This window comes from Pituophis catenifer, unplaced genomic scaffold (assembly GCF_029215685.1).
Source record: "Pituophis catenifer annectens isolate HBS135680 unplaced genomic scaffold, rPitCat1.0.hap2 SCAF_1, whole genome shotgun sequence".
Lineage (NCBI taxonomy): Eukaryota > Metazoa > Chordata > Lepidosauria > Squamata > Colubridae > Pituophis > Pituophis catenifer.
This window is the reverse complement of record NW_027256881.1, coordinates 881741-906782: the sequence shown is the minus strand read 5'-3', so window position 1 is coordinate 906782 and position 25042 is coordinate 881741. Positions and strand designations below refer to the sequence as shown.

General features: G+C 47.7%; 1 protein-coding gene across 1 annotated transcript in view; it reads right to left on the bottom strand.

The window, feature by feature from the left end:
• The window catches only part of DOC2B (double C2 domain beta), a 238253-nt gene that overhangs the window by 21892 nt on the left and 191319 nt on the right, over positions 1 to 25042 (bottom strand). The gene's annotated exons all lie outside the window — the stretch shown is intronic.

The following is a 25042-nucleotide window of genomic DNA, read 5'->3' as shown; positions in this document are numbered from 1 at the left end:
GGTTTTCTCCCGCGTAAAATTGGAGGTGTCTTGGCAACGTTTCAACAAAGTCTCATTCGTCATCTTCAGGCTGGTGTTCTCGGCTTCGTTGCTCCTAGAAGCACGAAGCCGAGAACACGACGAGTGAGACTTCGTCGAAACGTTGCCAAGACACCTCCAATTTTACGCGGGAGAAAACCCGAATAACCAAAGACATACATATATATATATATATATATATATATATATATATATATATGTATATATGTATATAATGTATATATTACATGAATTGTTAACCCAAAGTATAGAAAAATGACACTGTCTGTTTGACTATGTATTAGAGTTATGAAAAAGAAAAATTATAATAAAAAATATATTTTTTTAAAAAAAGGATAGCATTGTTCCAATATTTGAGGGGCCGCCACAGAGAGGAAGGGGGTCAAGCTATTCTCCAAAGCACCCAAAGGCCAGACAAGGAACAATGGATGGAAACTGATCAAGAAGAGATTCAACCTAGAAATATGGAGAAATTTTCTGAAAGTGACAGCAATCAACCACTGCTCGGTGGATTATTGCTTAATCTTTTACACCAGGAATGTCAAACTGGGTTTTTTCGATCAGCATTGTAGTTCTGCTCCACGGACTGGCCGGAGGTGGGTGGGGGGCAGGAGAGATGTTACGGACGTCTCCTGTTGTAAGATAAGGATTGCCTGTAGAAACTTCTTTCTCCTCGTGAATGAAAAATCGCTGCAAACGTCTCTTCGTGGTTGCCAGTTTGATGTGTTTGTGTCTGTATGTATGTATGTATGTGTGTGTGTTTGAGTGCGGGTGTTTGTGTATATGTGTGGGTGTTTGTGTATATAGCTGGGTCTTTGTGTTTGTGTGTGTGTGAATCTCTCCTATGCACACTGCCTCTCCCGCCAGCGCGTGTGGAAATAATGCTCAAAATAGGGGCCGCGTCAAAACGTATCTTAATTACAGCCTCCCCAATGCAGCTATTGTTTTTCCCCAATGAGCCACAACTGGGGAAGAGCAAAACTCAGCATAATTAAGGATGATTAAAAGTGACATCCCGTCGGGCAGGTGTGGGGAGGGGGAAGGCGTCCTTGGAAGGGAGCGCAGAATCTGCAGAGTGGCCATCCTGGGTTTTGGAGGAAAGGAGGAAATAGAATGGAATTAAATTGATTACAATTAGAATCATTAGAATTAGAATGGAATGGAATGAAGGGGAAGGGAAGGGAAGGGAAGGGAGAAGAGGGGAGGGGAGGGGAGGGGAGGGGAGGGGAGGAGAGGAGAGGAGAGGAGAAGAGAGGAGAGGAGAGGAGAGGAGAGGAGAGGAGAGGAGAGGAGAGGAGAGGAGAGGAGAAGAGAAATAAGAATGGAATCGAATTAAATTGATTAGAATTAGAATTATTAGAATTAGAATGGAATGGAATGAAGGGGAAGGGAAGGGAGGAAGGGAAGGGAAGGGAAGGGAAGGGAAGGGAAGGGAAGAGAAGAGAAGAGAAGAGAAGAGAAGAGAAGAGAAGAGAAGAGAAGAGAAGAGAAGAGAAGAGAAGAGAAGAGTAATAAGAATGGAATGGACTGGACTGGACTGGAACGGAACGGAACGGAACAACAGAACAGAAAAGCATAAAATAGAATCAGTGCTGGGCTGCTGCCGATTCGGATCGATTCGGGTGAACCGGTAGTTCTGATGATCAGCTGGAATAGAATAGAATAGAATAGAATAGAATAGAATAGAATAGAATAGAATAGAATAGAATAGAATAGAAAATATGGGATTTTCTATTGGAATGGAACGGAACAGAACAGAACGTAGGATAGGATAGGATAGGATAGGATAGGATAGGATAGGATAGAATAGAATAGAATAGAATAGAATAGAATAGAATAGAATAATCATTTATTGGCCAAGTGTGATTGGACACACAAGGAATTGGTCTCCTGTGCAGAGGTTATCAGTGTACATGCAAACAACAAAGTAACATAATATAATATAATAACTTTATTGTCATTGTACGTGTATGCACAGTATACCCATACAACGAAATTCACTTAACACCGAAAGATCAGGTCCAACGCACATAAAAATCCCCAAACACACCACAAATTCCCCGCTTCTGAACTACACAAACATCCACACAACAGATCAAGTCATGCTGTCCAACAGCTCACTGATGGTGGCCCTTTAGTTCATTGTTGAGTGCAATTATAGCTCTGGGATAAAAACTATTCAGAAAACACAATCGTAAGATACTGATAGGAGAAGGTGGTAGGAAAGGCAAGAAGGATAATAGTAATACGGTAATACTGCATGGATAAACATCCTTAGACATAAGAGAGCGCTGTGGGAATTAGATGTTTAGCAGTATGATGGTGTGGGGGGAAAGCTGTCTCTGTGCCTAGGTATTTTGGCACGCAGCGGGCATCCCAAGGGGACGGGTTGAAACATTTTGCATTCCTTAGATGCAGAATGTGGTGTGTGGGGAACAGAGAAATTTGTATGGAGAACTTGGGCTGGCTAAATAGCTTTCTTGCCTGGAAAAATAGCAGAATTGCAGATTAAGAATTCTCTTTAGCAGTGTTTTTAACCTTGCCAACTTTAAGGTGGATATGAGAATTCCCCAGCGAGCCTGTTTTAAGATGGGTGGACTTCCACCCCCAGAATTCCCCAGGCAGCCTGCTTTAAGATGGCTGGACTTCCACTCCCAGAATTCCCCAGCCAGCCTGATTTAAGATGGATGAACTTCCACTCCCAGAATTCCCCAGGCAGCCTGCTTTAAGATGGATGGACTTCCACTCCCAGAATTCCCCAGCCAGCATGCTTTAAAATGGGTGGAGTTCAGCTCCCAGAATTCCCCAGCCAGCAATGCTTTAAGATGGGTGGACTTCCACTCCCAGAATTCCTCAGCCAGCCTGTTTTAAGATGGGTGGGCTTCCACTCCCAGAATTCCCCAGGCAGCCTACTTTAAGATGACTGGACTTCCACTCCCAGAATTCCCCAGGCAGCATGCTTTAAGATGGGTGGACTTCCACTCCCAGAATTCCCCAGGCAGCATGCTTTAAGATGGGTGGACTTCCACTCCCAGAATTCCCCAGCCAGCCTGCTTTAAGATGACTGGACTTCACTCCCAGAATTCCCCAGGCAGCATGCTTTAAGAGGGCTGGACTTCCACTCCCAGAATCCCCCAGCCAGCCTGCTTTTAGATGATGGACTTCCACTCCCAGAATTCCCCAGCCAGCATGCTTTAAGAGGGCTGGACTTCCACTCCCAGAATTCCCCAGCCAGCCTGCTTTAAGATGACTGGACTTCACTCCCAGAATTCCCCAGGCAGCATGCTTTAAGATGGGTGGACTTCCACTCCCAGAATCCCCCAGCCAGCCTGTTTTAAGATGGGTGGGCTTCCACTCCCAGAATTCCCCAGGCAGCCTACTTTAAGATGACTGGACTTCCACTCCCAGAATTCCCCAGGCAGCATGCTTTAAGATGGGTGGACTTCCACTCCCAGAATTCCTCAGCCAGCCTGTTTTAAGATGGGTGGGCTTCCACTCCCAGAATTCCCCAGGCAGCCTACTTTAAGATGACTGGACTTCCACTCCCAGAATTCCCCAGGCAGCATGCTTTAAGATGGGTGGACTTCCACTCCCAGAATTCCCCAGCCAGCCTGCTTTAAGATGACTGGACTTCACTCCCAGAATTCCCCAGGCAGCATGCTTTAAGAGGGCTGGACTTCCACTCCCAGAATCCCCCAGCCAGCCTGCTTTTAGATGATGGACTTCCACTCCCAGAATTCCCCAGCCAGCATGCTTTAAGAGGGCTGGACTTCCACTCCCAGAATTCCCCAGCCAGCATGCTTTAAGATGGGTGGACTTCCACTCCCAGAATCCCAGTGAGTAAGGCACGAGGCTAGAAACCAGGAGAGAGTGAGTTCTAGTCAGCAGCTGGGTGACTTTGGGCCAATCACCAGGAGATGGTGAGTTCTAGTATCGCTTTAGATATGAAAGCCAGATGGGTGACTTTAGGCCAATCACCAGGAGATGGTGAGTTCTAGAGTTCTAACCCTAACCCTAACCCTAAGTGACCTATGACTGTTTTTCACACTTACGACCATTTCAGCATCCCCGTGGTCACGTGATCAAAATTCTGACGCTGGGCAACCGATTCATATTTATGACAGTTGCGGTATCCCGGGATCATGTGACCCCGTTTTGTGTCCTTCCAACAAGCAAAGTCGATGGGGAAGCCAGACTCACTTAACGGCCGTTATCCTGACTTCACAACTGCAGCGATTCATTTAACGACGGTGGCAAGTCGAGGGCTACCCCTACAAAGGAGTAAATTCTACGGATGTGAATGAAAACGGGGCCCGAATAGAGAATAATGCTTTTTATCATGCATCTATAATAATAGAGATTAATGCCTCAAGTGTTAACTGTGAAGCTGGCCTGGGGGCAGCCATTTTAAAACCTTAATTCTGCCACACTGGAGCTGAGGGATAGAAAGGGGGGATTAGAGATAGTTGTGGGCTATGTAGTCAAAACAAAATACTTTCTCTTGGGAACCAAGGACGTTCTCACACCTGGCCGGAGGATGGAGGAGTGATATCGCCTGACCAGTAGTGGACGCTGCCTTTATTGGGACATGTGACTGATTGTTTGGGGTTGAGGGAAAAACTTTTACTTTTAATTAGGGGAAAACCTTAAGAGCCTGTAGTACAGTGGACTAAAGCACTGTTATTAACAACTGCTGCTTGCAATTACTGCAAGTTCGAATCTCACCAGGCTCAAGGTTGACTCAGCCTTCCATCCTTTCTAAGGTAGGTGAAATGAGGACCCAGATTGTGGGGGCAATAAGCTGACTTTGTATAAATATACAAAAGTATGAAGGCTATTGCTTAACGCATTGTAAGACGCCCTGAGTCTCCGGAGAAGGGCGGCATATAAATTAAAGCAAAAAACAAAAACAAAAACAAAAACGTGGGATCCTTCAGAGTCGGTTTTCACCAGAACTGTGCCAATATGATCTTTCCAATAAAGCTATTCTTTGAGGAATCTACCTGCCTCGGAGTTTTTGCTTGCAATGGCTCTATTACTTGGAAACCTGCAGAGGTGGTATTTAGCTGGTAGTGGAAATCGCAGGTGGGGCTGCCCACTCATCCCAGCTCTATGCCATTGTGAAATTTCCAAAAGATGCCCTAATTAATTCATGAGCCACGAGCCAAACTTCAAAAGAAATATAGTCATTTATTAGGAGCACCATTTCGGCAATATCTGGATGCAGTTAGAACTAATCCCATGTAGATTTACGTTCCCCTATGACCCTGTCTCTCCCCTCCTCCCTGGCCATGTCATAAATCCAGGGGTGAAATGTAAAATTTGTTACTACCGGTTCTGTGGACGTGGTTTGGTGGGGACGGGGGGGGGGGTAATGTGACTGGGTGGACGTGGCCAACTTCTTCTTTTTTTTAACTTTTCAAAGCATTTTTTCTAATGCTTTGAAAAGCCTCTGCCGATCAGGAAACTCAGCTGGGATCGTCAGAGACTTTTCAAAGCATTTTTTTTACCACCTCTTCGGCCAAGAGGTTGCAGAAAAAAATGCTTTGAAAAGCCTCTGACGATCCCAGCTGAGCCGCGCGATCATCAGAGGCTTTTTTTTTTTTTTACTTTTAAAAGCATTTTTTCATTGGAAGAGGTTGTAGAAAAAATGCTTTTAAAAGAAAAAAAAAGCCTCTGATGATCCTGCAGCTCAGCTGGGCATGGTGGTGGGGCGTGCAGGGATTTTTGCTACCAGTTCTCCGAACCACCCGCCACCATCGCTACCGGATCGGGTGATCCGATCCGAACCAGGAGCATTTCTCCCTGCATAAATCACATTCTCCAATTAACCACTTTGGCTGGCTGTGAAACCCAACACTCTCCTACTGATTGCGGTAAGAAAGCATCTATGGAATGCGGCTTCAGTTAGGGAAATCAATCAGCTCTATCAGTTCTCCTTCCCTCCTGCTCATGGCAACTTGAAAGCTTTGCAAGCTTTAGGCATATTTTTGAGGCTGGGCACATGCACAGAATGCACGTGTGTGAGCAAAGCGCATGCGCGGAAGGAAGGCCATGTGCGAATCGGGCGTGGACGCGCACAAAGCGAGAGCGCACATGCGCAGCGAACCGGTAGTAACATAATGTGAAACCCAGTACTGGAATCCTGACCTCGAGAATAATGCTCTCCGTGTTTTCTTTTCCCTCTTATTTAAAAAAAAAAAATCAGGATATTTTTATCTGCGTTAATAGCAAGATATCGTAGAGCGAGCGGGCTGTCAGCGTTCAAACCCCGAATGCTATTCTGAGAGCATTTTCTCTTTCTTTCCCCCGACTCTCGTCATCTTAAAATGACACTTTTTTCGGCAGCTCGTTGGAACCACTTCAAAATCCCATTAGTCTCTTGTTTTCCACAGATGCTTCGAGAGGACTTGGTTACTGCTGAATCTTATTTTCATGTAGCGTACAGATCCATCCTCAACATACGACCGCAGCGGAGGCCGAAATTGATGTTGCTCACGGAGAAGTGTGTCCAGGGAGTCTTGTCCCGTTTTACGACTTTTCTCTCCAGATTTGTTAAGCGAATCGCTCCGGTTCTTCAATTAATCACGCAATGTTTCTTGCCACTGCTGTTAAGGGAATCACTACCGTTGTTAAGTGGGGAACAGGGTTGTTGAGCGAATCTGGCTGCCCCACTGACTTTGCTCATCAGAAGGTCTGCCGTGACCTCAAGACTTCTTTATTCCAGCAGGCTGGGCTGGCCTAACTCCTTTTAATTGTTTAATTTTAATTTGTTTTTTAAAAAATAGGGGTGTTTTAATTAGTATGGGCCGAATTTATTTAATGTGTTTTAAATTGTTTTTTTAAATTTTATACTGTATGTGTTTTATCTTTGGCTGTTCACCGCCCTGAGTCCTTCGGGAGTAGGGCGGTATATAAATCCAAAAAAATAAAATAAAAAAATAAAATAAAGGGGATTGCGCAACCGTCATAAATGTGAGTCGGTTGTCAATCATTCGACTTTAAATTACGTGACCAATGGGGATTCTGCAATGGTCATAAGTGTGAAAAAGGGCCGTAAGTCACTTTTTCCGGTGCCGCTGTCACTTCGAATGGCCACTAAATGAATTGTTGTAAGTCAAGGACTACCTACATATATTTCCAATTTAGCCTGTAATTTTTCAAAGCGGCCTCTAAATTTAATCTGTTTTAAAACCCAGCCTCCTGATCGTAGCAAGCAATATATGTTTACACATCGACAACACACAAACCCCCCTTGGTTTCTGAGATGCTGCACAGAAAGAGGTACAGCTCAGAAATCCTAACAATGAGGACTAGTCGCTTTAGAAAACCACCAGGAATTCAGACACAGCCCCTGATGTTGTGATCTGCAACTTGAATGGTGAATTTAGAAAAAGGAAGAGGATTACATTTTCCCCGTTTCCCCGTTTCAAAGGACAGGGAGTCCTCGACTTCCAACGATTCATTTAGTGACCATTCGAAGTTACAATGGCACAGCAAAAAAGTGGCTTGTGGCCGTTTTTCACACTTACGACCGTTGCAGCAATCCCCGTGGTCACGTGATCAAAATTCAAACGCTCGGCAAGTGACTCATATCTATGACTGCCGCAGTGTCCTGGGGTCCCCTGCTCCTCTTTCGCGACCTCCCAACAGGCGAAGTCAATGGTTCGCTTAACAACCGTGTTACTAACTAAACAATGGCAGAGATCCGCTTAACAACCGTGGCAAGAAAGGTCGTAAAACGGGGCAAAACTCACTTCAGAGACGTCTCGCTCAGCCACGCAAACTTCGGGCTCCGTTGTGGTCGTAAATCGAGGACTGCCTGTAAACGAGAAAACCTTTCACCCCTTTTTTAAAAAGAAGATGTATGTACCTGTTTGTGTGTGTGTGTTTGTTGAGTTTTGGAGGGCAAAAACATTTGAATTTTGGAGTTAACAAGATTGTCCCTTGTTTCAAAACAGGCTGTGGGGATAAAGAGTTGATAAAAAAGAGAAGCGGACAAGGAAGAGTAGTAATAAAAACTGGGGCGGGGGGGAGAATTGAAGAAAAGAAGGAAAGAATTTCATTTTCTTTTATCTCCCAGCAGTTCGGAGGTCTCGTTGCCTCCCTGGCCTTCAATATCCCTTATAGTTGGCAAGGGACAACCGAGAGCCAGCAGGTTATTTTAATTTAATTTTATTTTTTCCAGGGCAAAACTGGAGCTTCAGAATTGATTATAAGTTGGGTTTTTTTCGGCCACCTGGGAAATCAAAGACAGCAAAATTTTGTGGCCTCCTCCTCTCAAATTCGGTTTAAGAATTGGAAGGAAAATCCACCTGGTTCAGTCCAGCGGTGTGTTTCACATATTGTTACCACCAGTTTGTCGTGCGCGCACAACTTCCGCGCATACACACGGCCTCAAAAACGTGGCTAAATAGGACGACATTATGCCGGGGCGGGGACAGGCCTATCCCACCCGCAGTCACCGCTACCGGTTTCCCCGAACCGGTTGAATGCCACCTCAGGTTCAGTCCCAAACCGAGAGAAAGACACTGGAACTAAAATGGAGGCCGGAGGCTGACTGGAGAGAAGGTCCATTTCTTGATGAAGCAGAAGCACCAACCACATGTGGTTCTGGGGCAGCTGACCAAAGGGCTGAAGGAGTGGACGGACCCTTAGAGTAACGTTGAAGTTTGGGATTTGTGCAAGATGGGCTTTGTGTTCTGAAAAGGGTGTTGGGTCATACTTATTGTGGCTGAGGGCTGGGTCCTGTGTTAAGATTTTTGGGTGAGGGGGCTGCTTGCTCTAATCCTGTCACTAACTGCTTTTGTTAGCTGTCGAAATTGCTGTAAGGGGCTTCGAAATAGCCTGTCTTGAATGGGTTTCTGTGGGCAGCATTTGCTTTGCTTATGAATGGAGCCATCTAGATCAGGGGTGTCAAACTCAATTTCATTGAGGGCCGCATCAGGGCTATGGTTGACCTCAGCGGGGGCGTGGGGATGTGACCAACTGGGTGAGCACGGCCAGCTTGATGCCACTCGGCGGAGGTGTGGCTGACTGAGTGGGCGTGGCCCGCTTGACACCACTCCCCAAACTGCTGGCATGTTTCCTCTTTGCATTGGGTAGACCGGGCTGAAACCACACAGGTAGACCGGGCCAAAGTGACGCAGGTAGACTGGGCCGAAGCGGCACGGGCTTGCCCCTTACATTTTCCAGGACGGCCCCGTGGGCCATATCTGACCACATCGCAGGCCATATCTGGCCCGCAGGCCTTGAGTTTCACACCCGTGATCTAGATAGTTGGCTTCCTCGGCATCTGCTGTCAAGTTATTAAGAAAGACTGGAGCCTGCTTTCTGCCTCTAAAAACATGTATCTCCGTTTCTCCTTTGGGGAAATATAATATTCTGCCACTTTTAATAGACTCCAAAAAGGAGAGGCGGGGGGAGTGTGGCTTCCCACAGAAGACTGAGATAAGAAAGTTGGCAGGATTAGAACTCGCAATCTCCTAGTCAGCCAGCCCCCTTAACCACGACAGGTAGTCCTCGACTTACAACCATGATCGAGCCCAAAATTGATATTGCTAACTAAGCAAGAAATTTGTCACATGAGTTTGGTTCCATTTTATGATCTCCCTTGCCTCTGACTCTGCTGTGACTCTGGCCCAAACAACAGGAGATGGTGAGTTCTAGTACCACCTAAGGCCGTGATGGCGAACCTATGGCACGTGTGCCACAGGTGGCACGTGGAGCCATATCGGTGGGCATGCGAGCTCAGCTCCAGCACATGTGCGCCGGCCAACTGATTTTTGGGCCTTCTGGGCCCACCGGAAGTCAGGAAAGAGGCTGTTTCCAGCTTCCGGAGGGCCTCGGGTGGGGGGGGGAAAGGCTTGTTTTTTGCTCTCCCCAGGCTCCAGAGCCTTTCTAGAGGCCTGGGGAGGGCGAAAACGGCTTTCCCTACACACCCCCAGAGGCCCTCCAGACCTGGGAAACAGCCCGTTTGCCGACTTCTGGTGGGACCAGAAGGCCCATTTTTTGCCCTCCCCAGGCTCCTAGAAAAGCTCTAGAGCTTGGGGAGAGTGAAAAACGGGCTTCCGATCCCACCAGAAGTCGACAAACAGGCTGTTTCCGGGCTCCGGCGGGTGGGGAAGGCCTTTTTCTCCCTCCCCAGGCTCCTAGAAAGCCTCTGGAGCCTGGGGAGGGCGAAAAACAGGCCTACCAGGCCCACTGTGCCATCGCATGCCAAAAGTGGGGGGAGCAAGGGGGGGGTCACGCGCACATGCATGGGGAGGCGGGGCACATCGAATTATGTACAACCCCCGTGACCTCCCCCCCTGCGCTCCCCCGCTTTTGGCATGCGATGGCAAAAAGGTTAGCCATCACTGACCTAAAGAATGAAAGCCAGCTAGGTGACTGGCTCAATCACCAGGAGAGTGTGAGTTCTAGTCCCACCTTAGGCGTGAAAGCCAGCTAAGTGACTTTGGCCAATAACCAGGAGATGATGAGTTCTAGTCCCACTTTAGTCATAAAAATGATATCCAGGTACCTTTGGGCCAGTCTCTCTCTCTCTCTCTCTCTCTCCCAGCCCATCTCACCTCACAGTGTTGTTGTTGTGAGGAAAAAGAGGAGGAAGATAGAGTACGACATCCGTTGGCCATCTTGAATTACTTATCAACATTAATAAAGGCAGGCTAAAAATCCATCATTAAACAAACACACAAATAACGACTCAATTGTTTTCCTGTTTTGGCAACTGTGCCGAATTTAAAACTGGTGTTTGTTTTTTTTTTCTTGGCTGGCAGAAGTAAACCCCAGCTTCATAATTCACATAATCACCCAAAAAGAAAGGTGGTTTATCAATTCCTTCCCTTCCCTACCAGTTTTGTTGGCTAAAGAGCCTGAAACATGCACAAACAGACGATTTCCGTTAATTATGGGCAAAACCTCGAGACGCCCAACGGCTGCCAAAAATTTTGCCGATCATCTCCAACCCGGCTATGCCGAATTTGTCCTCAACATTGAGTAGAGAAACTGCTGCATTTGTGAGGAATTATCTGGAGCAAACAGACTGCAGGGGGGGGGGGGGGGGGCAAAAAAAGATATTTTAATCTGATTTTCCAAGCAGCTGGATCCAGCCGATAGGGAATCCTGCTTGGGACAGTTAGCAACAGTGGGAATCCGAGCCGAGTCTGTTTACAATTAAAACTCCATGGAGGAGATCTGATTAAGCGGCCCCTCTTTTTTTGGGATGTGGGTGTGTGTAAATCACATTAAGGTAAAGGATGGGTGGCTTATTCTCGTTTTTATTGGCACATTTTTCCAGTTGGTAAAAAAAAATAAAAATCTCCTTTTTAGGGTCAGATTTTGGCAGACCTTTCAAAAATCAGGTTTTGCTGTGGCATCAGATTCATTCGGGAGGGGTTAATTGGATTTATGGAGGGATATAGTCACTGAGAGGGGCGCGGTGGCTCAGTGGCTAAGACGCTGAGCTTGTCGATCGAAAGGTCGGCAGTTCAGAGGTTCGAATCCCTAGTGCCGCGTAACGGGGTGAGCTCCCGTGACTTGTCCCAGCTTCTGCCATCCTAGCAGTTCGAAAGCAGGTAAAAAATGCAAGTAGAAAAATAGGGACCACCTTTGGTGGGAAGGTAACAGCGTTCCGTGCGCCTTTGGCATTGAGTCATGCCGGCCACATGACAACGGAGACGTTGCCAAGCCTCTGAATTTTGATCACGCGACCACAGGGATGCTGGAATGGTCGTAACTGTGAAAAACGATCCTAAATCAATTTTTTCAGTGCCGCTGTAAGTTCGAAAGGTCACTAAATGAATTGGTCGTAAATCGGGGATTACCTGTAGCAGCCCCCTCTCCCTTTTCATAAAGGTAGAGGACAAGACTTGGGTGGCATCCCAAACTGCCAATTCAGAGAAGGAGAGCAGAATAACTGTCAAAAATGGATCATTTTAATCTATCTCTGTAATTCAGGATTTCTCAGGCTTGTCAACTTTAAGAGGGGTGGACTTCCACTCCCAGAATCCCCCAGCCAGCTTGCTTTAAGAGGGGTGGACTTCCCACTCCCAGAATTCCCCAGCCAGCATGCTTTAAGAGGGGTGGACTTCCACTCCCAGAATCCCCCAGCCAGCTTGCTTTAAGAGGGGTGGACTTCCACTCCCAGAATTCCCCAGCCAGCATGCTTTAAGAGGGGTGGACTTCCACTCCCAGAATTCCCCAGCCAGCATGCTTTAAGAGGGGTGGACTTCCCACTCCCAGAATCCCCCATCCAGCTTGCTTTAAGAGGGGTGGACTTCCACTCCCAGAATCCCCCAGCCAGCTTGCTTTAAGAGGGGTGGACTTCCCACTCCCAGAATTCCCCAGCCAGCATGCTTTAAGAGGGGTGGACTTCCCACTCCCAGAATCCCCCATCCAGCTTGCTTTAAGAGGGGTGGACTTCCACTCCCAGAATTCCCCAGCCAGCATGCTTTAAGAGGGGTGGACTTCCCACTCCCAGAATTCCCCAGCCAGCATGCTTTAAGAGGGGTGGACTTCCACTCCCAGAATCCCCCAGCCAGCTTGCTTTAAGAAGGGTGGACTTCCACTCCCAGAATCCCCCATCCAGCATGCTTTAAGAGGGGTGGACTTCCACTCCCAGAATTCCCCAGCCAGCTTGCTTTAAGAAGGGTGGACTTCCACTCCCAGAATCCTCCATCCAGCATGCTTTAAGAGGGGTGGACTTCCACTCCCAGAATCCTCCATCCAGCATGCTTTAAGAGGGGTGGACTTCCACTCCCAGAATCCCCCATCCAGCATGCTTTAAGATGGGTGGACTTCCACTCCCAGAATCCCCCATCCAGCAATGCTTTAAGAAGGGTGGACTTCCACTCCCAGAATTCCCCAGCCAGCATGCTTTAAGAGGGGTGGACTTCCACTCCCAGAATCCCCCATCCAGCATGCTTTAAGAGGGGTGGACTTCCACTCCCAGAATCCCCCATCCAGCATGCTTTAAGAAGGGTGGACTTCCACTCCCAGAATTCCTCAGCATCTTTATGACAGATGGACTAATTCCAAGCCATTTGGGGAATTCTGGGACTTTAAACCCACATCAAAAGGACCAAAACATCAAACATGGGGTGACTTCCCACTGTCCCAACCATCTCCTTGACCATTTGGTCCCAGCTAAGGATCCCCTCAGTGCCCTCCAAACGCAGATCTTCTCAATCCCAGAATCCCCTGCTGATCTGGGCCCTAGGCATTCTGGGAAGTTTAGTTCTAATCTGGCACCAGATTGGAAGGGACAGTCAAAGATTAAGGGAGAATTCAAGCGAGAAATAATGCACTTCATCCTCTGGGTTTTGTTCTCAATTCCCTCTCAGAGTCTCTGGAGAAATTAAGGCCTGTTAGTCAATTATTTCTGAAGGTAAAGCGATTAAAGACTCGATATAAACTTGGTTAATAGGACAGCCGCAGCAATAAAAAGGGAAAAGGAAAGGACAGATAGAAAAATAGCCCTGGGAAAATGAAGGCCTAATGCAGAATGAAACATGGTTTAGAATTAGATGTTCCCGCTGTTACATTAGTAAAACTCGCCCGTCTGTTTGTCTGTTTGTCACTTTCAATTTGCCAAATCGGTACCTCACAACACGAAAAATATTCCAAATCAAGATACCGCAAGTCTGCTAGCTGAAAGAAAGGACGCCATTAACTCCCACATAATGGAAATTTCAAGGATTTCTAATTTGTGTGGAAGTCCTCGATTTACAACCATTCATTTAGTGACAGTTCAAAATGACAACCGTTAAGACTGATGCCTGGTAATATAATTCCCAGTTTGGTAATCCAAGCCCTCCTCGGGTTCTTGCATCTTGTAACAGTTTTCAGTTGATTCTCGCCTTCTTCCACCTGCCGTATAAAGTTCACTATTATTTTATTCAAATTTTCAAACGATTAGCTACATTTTGTAGATATAAATAATGAATATGGTAGTAAGCTTTAACTGTTATGACACAAAAAAAATTGTACCCAGATGACACACTGTTTAATGAATGATGGAATGTTTGTAATTAAAAGAAAATTTTTTAAAAATTATATATACATATACATATACATATACATATACATATATACATACATACATACATACATATATATATATATATATATATATATATATATATATATATATATATATATAAACAAAAGTACAACGGTCGTTAAGTGAGTTTTGTCTCCATTTTACGACTTTTCTTCAGGTTACTGCTGCGCATGCGCACATGCCGATCAGCTGGTGAACATGCGCTGGAAAATGCACTTCCGGTTTCTGACGTGCACATGCGCGCCAGCTGGCAAGTCTTCAGGTTACTGCCACGCATGCACACGCGCCGATCAGCTGGCCAACGCAAATGCTCCAGTAGTGGGTTTCAACATTTTTTACTACCGGTTCTGTGGATGTGGCTTGGTGGGCGTGGCAGGGGAAGGATACTGTAAAATCTCCCACCCCACTCCAGGGAAGGTTACTGCAAAATCCCCATTTCCTCCCTTATCAGCTGGGACTCGGGAGGCAGAGAATAGATGGGGGTGGGGCCAGTCACAATTTTTATTACCGGTTCTCCGAACTACTCAAAATTTCCGCTACCGGTTCTCCCGAACTGGTTAGAACCTGCTGAAACCCACCTCTGAAATGCTCACTCTGGTAAATGGAAGACCAGCTGATCATCGCATGTGCATACACGCCAGAAACCTGGAAGAGGAACGGGCGACGCCGCGCATGCCAGGCGACAGGGATCCACGTGCCACTTCGGGCACGGGTGCCATAGGTTCACCATCACGGGTGTAGGGTCTCCTGCTTGGGCGGGGGGTTGGACTAGATGACCTACAAGGTCCCTTCCCACTCTGTTAATCTGTATCTGTATGTCTCCCCTGGTCCTTCTCATCACTAGACTAGCCGTGCCTGGTTCCTGCAACTGTTCTTCGTATGTTTTAGCCTCCGGTCTCCTAATCATCTGTGTTTGTTTGTTTGTTTGTTTGTTTATTATTTATTTATTATTATTTTATTTTATTTTATTATTTTATTTTATTTTATTATTATTTTATATTTTATATTATTATTTTATTATTTTATTTTATATTATTATTTTATTATTTTATTTTATTATTATTTTTTATTATTTTATTTTATATTTTATATTATTATTGTATTGTATTGTATTGTATTGTATTGTTTTGTTTTATTTTGATTTATATGCCGGCCTTCTCTGTAGACTCAGGGCGGCTTACAATGCGTTAAGCAATAGCCTTCATACTTTTGTATATACCTGCTTAGTAGGGCTTGTGTATATAAAAGCGGTGTTCTTTTTTATACAAAGTCAGTTTATTGCCCCCACAATCCGGGTCCTCATTTTACCTACCTCGGAAGGATGGAAGGCTGAGTCAACCTTGAGCCTGGTGAGATTCGAACTCGCAGTAATTGCAGGCAGCTGGCAGCTAAGTGCTACTTAACAGCACATTTAGTCCGCTGCGCCACCAAGGCTCCTCTTGCTCTTCTCTTCAAGGGAGAAAGTCTTTTAGCTGACCTCCTGCTTTGCAAAATGAATTTTCTTTCTTATCTCTCTTTTTTTCCATCAGAGGCGAATGGCTTTTCTCCATGCTCGACTGGACTTAACCTACAATCTGGCGGTAACGCAGGATGTTTTAACCTCATTACGGGGTTCATTTTGGTCTGCCAGCCATCACCGAGGTAGTCACAACTCCCGGCACGGCGCGGAGAGAGTTCAGTCAGTCCCATTAAGCAACTCCATTCGTTTTCTCCACCGAGAGACGTTCAAAGCAATTACTTTCCTCTAGGCATTTCGGTGCGAAGAATCGATGGAGCTCATTAGGTTTTCCATGCGCGTTTTAAGGCGGGGGGGGGGGGGGGAATGGCAAATTGGACCATTCCCCGGAAAATACAATAAAATTTTTTAAAAAATCGATCCGTAAGGAGCCAAGAACAAGTTCCACGCAGCCATTAAAAATGAGGTGGCAAGAGATGATTTGGGGCTTTTAGGAAATTCAAGCGCATGAGTGCGCATGCAGGCGAGTCCTCGGTTTATGACCACAATCGGGATCAGAATCGACCTCGCTAAACACGACGATTGGTTCAGCGAGTTGTGCCCGATTTTACAACCTTGCTCGGTCATGAGTGTTAAGCGAACCACCACTGCGGTCGTTAAGGGAATCAATCGGCCATTAAGCGAATCCAGGTTCACACCCTGCCCTTGTCCCAACTATGGAGCTCCAATATTTGGGGTTCACTCTGCCCTGCTTCTCCTCATTTAAATTGCCTTTCTTCTCCCAAATAGAGAGCCAGCTGAGAGTTCAAACTTCCCTTTAATGCTCCAAAATTCCTCTCAAACCAGGGGTGAAATCCAAAATTTTTCCCTACCAGTTCTGTGGGTGTGGTTTAGTGGGCATGGCAGGGGAAGGATTTTGCAAAATCTCCATTCCCACCCCACTCCAGGGGAAGGATACTGCAAAATCTCCATTCCCTCCCCTCCTGCAGGAAGGATATTGCAAAATCTCCATTCCCACCCCACTCTGGGGCCAGCCAGAGGTGGTATTTGCCGGTTCTCCGAACTGCTCAAAATTTCCGCTACCGGTTCTCCAGAACCTGTCAGAACTTGCTGAATTTCACTCCTGTCTCAAACGCTCCCAAGTTCTTGGCTGCACCCAGTCCAGCAAAACCAAGGAACAGGGAAATGAGTCCACGAAACAAACGAACAACCAATGAGTCCACAAAGTAAGGAAGAAACATGCAAGCAGTCCTGCGAACTCCAAATATTTGCAGGACTGCAAACCAAATTCCACCAATTCAGCGTATATTCCCGACAAACGCCCCTCCCCATAGCATCTCCTTAAAGCTCAGTCCCCAGGTGTGCCTTGTGTAGAGGGGCGGAATGCTCTCCTCCTGAGTCGTCGGATCAGCCTATGCTGTTCCCACCTTCTCTCCACTCTCCGTGCTCGGGGATCAGGAGGGGGCGGTTCTTGCTCATCGTCTGAGCTCTGTCGTTCCTCCTGTCCACCGCTTGCCGTCTTGCAGTCATCCTGCCACCCACCCACCCCCGTTCCTCCCTGCTAACAAGCCGCCCCAATCCTGAAGGGCCATGGGCTGAACTCGGCCGGCTCCTCCCCACATTCCTCCAAAGCCAACGAAGCCGCCTCCTTGATCTCCATAGGCTCCAAGCACCGGCTCGTCGTCCTCCACAGATTCAGGCTCCGACGGGGGCATGACACTTAGTTTTGGGGTTCACCTCGCCCTTCTTACAACTATAGAGTTTAGGCAGTGGTGAAATCCATTTTTTTTTTAATACCGGTTCTGTGGGCATGGCGTGGCTTGGTGGGCGTGGCTTGGTGGGCGTGGCAGGGGAAGGATACTGCAAAATCTCCATTCCCTCCCCTCCTGGGGGAAAGATATTGCAAAATCTCCATTCCCATCCTACTCTGGGGCCAGCCAGAGGTGGTATTTGCCGGTTCTCCGAACTGCTCAAAATTTCCGCTACCGGTTCTCCAGAATCTGTCAGAACCTGCTGGATTTCACCCCTGAGTTTAGGGGTTCGCCTGCCCTTCTCCTCCCAACCCCGATCTTAGAGTCCCCCTGCCCAGCTCCCCCAAAGGACAGAAACCCAGACGGGCTGATGCCTCCAGCAGAGACAGACCAGACAATCCTGGTTAATAATTCATGTCTCTAGTAAGGCTGTTATTTGCCAAAAAAATCCATATCAGGGAATGGAGTCATAATTGGCCGGTAGCGCCAATTGAGATGTTCTCAATAATACATGATTTGCTGAAGGGCTCAGAAGTTGGTTTTTTGTAGGGCCTCCTTGCACTGTCTGATGGGTTCCATGATCATCCCAAAGGCGAAGCCACCAGTAGACTACAAAGAGAATAAATAAACAAAGGTTTGTCTAAATAAACCTAAGTTAATACGAATCAAGCTGGAATGGCAAAAGGGTCTTCTTCTCCTGGTCTGCTTGGGGACCTTCCGAGGGGTCTCTTCAGACCCCCGAAAGGTGGGACTAAACTCAGGCTCTTTTGTTGTGGCCCGCCAGCGGCCTGCGCGGATCGTGGCTGATCCCGATGAGGAGGAGGCTGGTGTGGTGTCGCGCCAGCAGCCTGCGCAGCCGGCGCTCGCGTCGGACAGCGAGGAGGCTGAAGAGGATGTGGTGCCAGAGGCAGAGACTCAGCCTGGGCCTTCAGAACCTCCGGAGGCTCCTTCAAGTGGAGAGAGCGAAGTGGAGGAGCCTCTTCTCAATGCTCGAGCATGCAGGGCTGCCAAAAGGCAGGAGTGGCTACTCAGAAGGAGGAGGTCCCCTCGAGAGTAAGGCATGAGGATAATTGGCCACTCCCTTAGCCTATTTAAGTCGCACGCCGTTAGTAATTTCTTGCTGGAAACGACATGTAATTATTACAGAGCATTTTGGAGAGTGAGTGTCTTATCGTATCTTGTTTTCTGGGCTGGTTGCCAACCTTTGCCGGTCTTGTTTATCCTTGCTACTTAATCAATTTGATAAGGACCGTTGGTGTGTGTCAATATCCTCGGAAATCTGACCTAGGGCAGAACATCTTCCATGTTTACGAGTACTGTAACCACTGGGTCACGCTTCCTCTTTCTGGGTCAGCCTATAGAGCAGCGATGGCTAACCTTTTTGCCGTCGCGTGGCAAAAGCAGAGGGAATGTGGGGGAGGGGGTAACGCACGCGCGTGCCCATACCCATAATTCAATTCCTCCCCGTGCCCCGCCCCCCCGCGCATGCGGCGTGACCCACTCCCCCTGCTTTTGGCACACAACAGCAAAAAGGTTACCAGTGGACCCGGTAGGCCCATTTTTCACCGTCCCCAGGCGCCAGAGGCTTTCTTGGAGCCTGGGGAGGGCGAAAATGGCCTTTCCCACCCACCCCAGGAGGCCGGAAACAGCCTGTTTCCTGACTTCCGGTGGGCCGGGAAGGCCCGAAAACCAGCTGGCTGGCACACACATGCGGGTTGGAGCTGATGTGCCCACAGATATGGCTCTGTGTGCCACCCGTGGCACCTATGCAGTGGTGGGTTCCTCCCGGTTCGGCCAAGCCGGTAGCGGTGACGATATGACGTCACCGAACTGGTTCTCCCCTCCCCTCCCCGCCCTCCCACCCCCCCCACGTTATTCTTACCTTTTATTTGGTCCCACCCCCAATCTATTGCTGCCTCCTGAGTCCCAGCTGATGACTAGAGGGAAAAAAACTGTTTAAACTCTTGCCGTGGGGCTTCAAAGGGCCGCCCTACAGCTGATCAGTGTTAAAAGCAAACAAATGAGTTGGGTCGTAAGTGCGAGGACTGGTCGTAAGTGCGAGGACCTTCCAGAAATGACTCTGACCAGCTAGCCACGCCCACCTAGTCACATGACCTCCAAGCCACACCCACAAAATAAGCCACGCCCACAGAACCGGTAGTAAAAAAATTTAGAACCCACCCCTGCACCTATGCCATAGGTTCACTATCACAGCTATAGAGCTTTGGGCAACTCAAAACTACAACATGGGAACTGAACCATGGGCATTGGAGTACGGGTGGCCACTCGGCTTACAACCACAACTGAGCCCCAAATTTCCGTTCCTTAAGCGAGACAGTTGTTCAGGGAGTTTTTTTGACCCGTTTTACGACCTTCCTTGCCACAGACGTTAAATGAATCAGGGCAATTTTTTTACTTACTTTTACTTTACTTTTATTTGATTTGTATACCGCCCTACTCCCGAAGGACTCAGGGCGGTGAACAGCCAACAATAAAATACATACATGCAAAATTTAAAAAGCAGAAATAAAATCGAATTAAATAGTTTGGCCCAGACAGATTAAAACCCCAATCAATTTAAAACCGATTTAGACTTTAATCAAGTTAGGAACACAGTTGTTAAGCGAATCTGGCTGCCTCGTTGACTTGGCTGGTCAGAGGTTTGCAAAAGGGGATCACATGACCCCGGGACACTGCAGCCGTCATAAAATACAAGTAGTCCTCTACTTACAGTAATTCATTTAGTGACTGTTCCAAAGTGATCTATGACAATTTTTCACACCTTTGTAGCATCCCCATAGTCACATGATCAAAATTCAGATGCAACTGGTTCATCTATTTATGACCCCTTAGTATGACCCTTAATATGTCTCTCCTGAGGTCATATGATCCCCTTTGGCGACTTTCTGACAAGCAAGGTCAATGGGGAAGTCAGATTCACTTAACAACTGGGACTAGAAATACGGTAAAATGGGGCAAATGAGCCAGTTGCCAAGCATTTGAATTTCGACCATGTGGCCACGGGGATGCTGCAACGGTCGTAAATGTGAAAAACGGTCATAAGTCACTTTTTTTAGTGCCTAAGGCAGGAGTAGAACTCCCAGCCTCCTGCTGATTGGCCCAAAGTCACCCAGTGGGCTTTCAGGTCTAAGGCGGGACTAGAACTCACAGTCTCCTGGTGATTGGCCCAAAGTCACCCAGTGGGCTTTCAGGCCTAAGGTGGGACTAGAACTCCCAGCCTGCTGATTGGCCCAAAGTCACCCAGTCGGCTTTCAGGCCTAAGGCGGGACTAGAACTCACAGTCTCCTGCTGATTGGCCCAAAGTCACCCAGTGGGCTTTCAGACCTAAGGAGGGACTAGAACTCACCGTCTCCTGCTGATTGGCCCAAAGTCACCCAGTGGGCTTTCAGGCCTAAGGCGGGACTAGAACTCCCAGCCTCCTGCTGATTGGCCCAAAGTCACCCAGTGGGCTTTCATGCCTAAGGAGGGACTAGAACTCACCGTCTCCTGGTGATTGGCCCAAAGTCACCCAGTGGGCTTTCAGGCCTAAGGCGGGACTAGAACTCCCAGCCTCCTGCTGATTGGCCCAAAGTCACCCAGTGGGCTTTCATGCCTAAGGAGGGACTAGAACTCACCGTCTCCTGGTGATTGGCCCAAAGTCACCCAGTGGGCTTTCAGGCCTAAGGCGGGACTAGAACTCCCAGCCTCCTAGTGATTGGCCCAAAGTTACCCAGTGGGCTTTCACGCCTAAAGGAGGGACTAGAACTCCCAGCCTCCTGGTGATTGGCCCAAAGTCACCCAGCCGGCTTTCATACCTAAAACAGGATTAGAACTCCAAGCCTCCTAGTGATTGGCCCAAAGTTACCCAGTGGGCTTTCACGCCTAAAGGAGGGACTAGAACTCCCAGCCTCCTGGTTTCTAGCCTGGTGCCATAACCACTAATATTGCTTTTGATTTTTTTTTTATTTCTATTATTTCTCTGCATTTCACGGGAACATTCTGTGAGCTTATGAAGTGCCTCTGCTTCTATTTAGGGCTGTAGCTAAGAGGTCCTTGAGTTTTCGACTTAACCAACAACATTCAGACGGACGAGTGGAAATTCACACTTCCCCAATTCCGGCAGCCTTTAAAAATATCTCTCAGATCACCTTTTTAAAGAAGGTGGTATCAGACTATCGAAAATATTTTCGGAAAATTAGTTTGGCTGGATTCACAAAACATCGGCCCACTGAGCTAAATTAAGGTTGGGTGATTTGTCAATCAACATGTGGTGTGAATCAGCATGTCATTTTTAATAAATTATATAAAATATTCATTTCGGTGTAATATAAGTACATGCCAGTTGCAAAGCATCCGAATTTTGATCACGTGACCATGAGGATGCTGCAACGGTCATAAGCAGAGGTGGACGTCATATAATTTAACAACCGGTTCGCCCAGAATTGAAAATGTGAGAGCGCGTGCACACGCTTGCTTCGCTCACGCGTGCCTTGCACACATGCGTGCTGCATCAAAAACACGGCGATTGTATAGGACGGGATAACTTCGCTCACGGACGCGCCTTGCACACTGTTGTGACCTCGGCTTCCTGAGTCATTAAAACACACGAGTCGTCCCAAAAACCGCTTTTATTGCAACAGCTGTGAATTACGTTCATTCACAGCTGAGTCCCAATTACTTGCAAAAAGTCCTTTGGGAGAAGTCCTTTGGGATAATCACCAACTTTTATCTCACTTGACATACTGCCAAAGACCTACTGGGCAAAGCCACACGGAGTCCAGAATCAAACAGAGATGCCGACTGGGAACAGAATTAACAACGTTGCTTTCCTGCAAAGGGCCCACATGCCTTTTAAGCCTTATGGGAGGGGCCATCATCTCCAGGCCTTACTCCAGAGTCGTCCCTTTAGTTTTAACTGTTCGTGCCTTCTGGCAGCTCTGCGCATACGCGCACTAGGAACAGGCTCCTCCTGTTCCTCTGCCTCTCCAATGTCCAACTCTGGAGGCTTCGGAGTCTGTGCATCACTCCTAGATGGCCCTGGCCCCATCTCTGCCTCCGATGCAGAGCCCTCGTCCGAGCCTTCCCCAGACTCCAGGACTGGCCCGTGGTCCTCCTCAGTCTCCTCACTTTCCGACTCCACTGCCAGCTTCGCAGGCTGCTGGCGGACCACAACACAACATGCACACTGCATCAAAAACATGGCGATTGTGTAGGACGGGATAGCTTCGTTTGCATGCGCACCTTGCACACATGCACACTGCGTCAAAAACACGGCAATTGTATAGGACGAGATAGCTTCGCTTACGCATGTATCTTGCACATGTGCGTGCTGCGTCAAAAACATGGCGATTGTATAGGACGTAATAGCTTTGCTCACGTGCGCGTCTTGCACACATGTGCACTGCATCAAAAACACGGCGATTATATAAGATGAGATAGCTTCGCTCGCGCACGCAGTTTGCGCTATGTCAAAAACATGGCGATTTTATAGGACAGGATAGCTTTGCTTGCTCGCGCGCCTTGCGTACATGCGTGCTGCGTCAAAAACACTGCGATTGTATAGGACGGGATAGCTTCACTCAGCTGTCACCCCTGGGTGTGTGCTCCTTGTCTGGACTACCTCGCAGGGCTGACAGCTGTGGAGACTACAAGCCCCATCATCTAACTTTAGCTGGCTTTAGAGCAGGGGTCTGCAACCTTAAATACTCAAAAGAGCCATTTGGACCCGTTTCCCACAGAAAAGAAAACACCGGGAGCCACAAAACCTGGGATGGCGTGGCCAACTTGATGTCACTCACTTCCACCAGTCACATGACCCCCCCCAGCCACGCCTACCCAGCCGGTCATTAGGGCAGAGAACCAGTTGTTAAAAAACACCGGGAACCACAAAATCCTTTTGACATATTTCTCCCCTCCCTTCCTCTCTCTCCCCCTCTCTCTGTATCTCTCTGTCTCTGCCCTGGCCGCTTCTCCATCTCCCGCCGTCGCCCTTCCCTTCTCAGGCCAGGTGAGGAGTGACTGGGAAGGGAAGGCGAGGGACGGGGCCAGCCAATGAGCCGCATGCAGCTCCGGAGCCGCAGGTTGCTGCTTTTAGGGGAAAGAACTTGGGACTTTCCAACCCATTGAAATCAGCCTGTTTGGAGAAAACTACACACTCACACAAACACGTCTCCTGTTGTTTTGCATAACACCACCTTCGGAGCTGTCACATTTTACAACTTTGCACCTTAATTTGTTAACGAAAGATTCGTACACACATATGGTATTTAAAGCAACAAACGCCCCCCCCAGGCCCCCACCCCCTGAGTCCACCTGAATCCCACCCAGCCGGTGTCAATTTTCTCCTCCTGACAGATTTGCAAAATAATAATAATAATAATAATAATAAATGTGCAATTGCGTCTCTTTTAACAAGTGGGAAACGGGACCCTTGACAGAATCTCAGGTGGTGTAACATCTGTCACCTGTTCCAGCGGCTTTGACGAACTGCTGACGGTGGGGATGAAATTGGAAGCGCTAAGAAGGAGGCCGGCATAAGCAGTTCGGTCTAATTGGGTTATGCAATCTTCCCTCCTTCCTGGTTAAAAAGGGGAAGCTCTTATTTTGGGGCGCACCAATAAGGGAGAATATTTGTAGCTCAGGGTTGAATTGGGGAGGTGGGGGGGGGTGCTCTCTGAGCTTCCTTCTTTTCTTGTAGACGTTTCATGAGCTGTCTAGGTAACATCATCAGTGATAGAAGGGACGAGGGGTTACACAGAGAGGAGGGGGGGAGGGCAGTGGTGGCTTTCAAATTTTTTTACTACTGGTTCTGTGGGTGTGGCATGGTTTGGTGGGTGTGGCATGGCTTGGTGGGTGTGGCATGGCTTGGTGGGCGTGGTAAGGTGGGCGTGGCAGGGGAAGGATACTGTAAAATCTCCATTCCCTCTCCAATCCAGGGGGAAGGATACTGCAAAATCCCCATTTCCTCCTGATCAGCTGGGACTTGGGAAGCAGAGAATAGATGAGCCTTCTCTGTGGGGGCACCTACTATCTGGAACGAGCTCCCCCCGGGAGATACGGAGGATCCCGGATCTGCGCACCTTCCGTCGCGCACTCAAAACTTTCCTATTTCATCAAGCCGGCCTGACCTAAGTCTTTCCCCTTTTTAAATGGAAATTTTAAATTTGGTTTTAAATTATTGGGGTTTTTAAATTTGTTTAGCCAAATTATTTAATTCGTTTTAGTCTATTTTAAATTTTGTATTTATATGTTTTGTTCTATGGCTGTTCACCGCCCTAAGTCCTTCGGGAGTAGGGCGGTATACAAATTCAATAAAATAAATAAATAAATAAAAATAAATGGGGACGGGGCCAGTCAGAATTTTTGACTACCGGTTCTCCGAACTACTCAAAATTTCCGCTACCGGTTCTCCAGAACTGGTCAGAACCTGCTGAAACCCACCTCTGGGGGAAGGGGAGGGGGGGAAAATGAGGAAGTGGAGGAGGAAGCGAAAAGCAGGAGAAGGGGGAGGGAGGAAGAAGAAAAGGCGGAAGAGAAGGAGACAGAAGAGGGGAGGAGGGGGGGAAAGGAGGAGAAAAGGAGGAGGGGGGAGGAGGAGGAAGAGGAGGAGGAGGAAGAGAAAAAGGAAGGGAAAATGAGGAGGAGGAGGAGGTGGGGTCCTTGATGCTCTCTGAGCTTGTAGACATTTCATTACCCAACTAGGTAATTTCATCAGTGCTAGAAGCGAATGGGCTT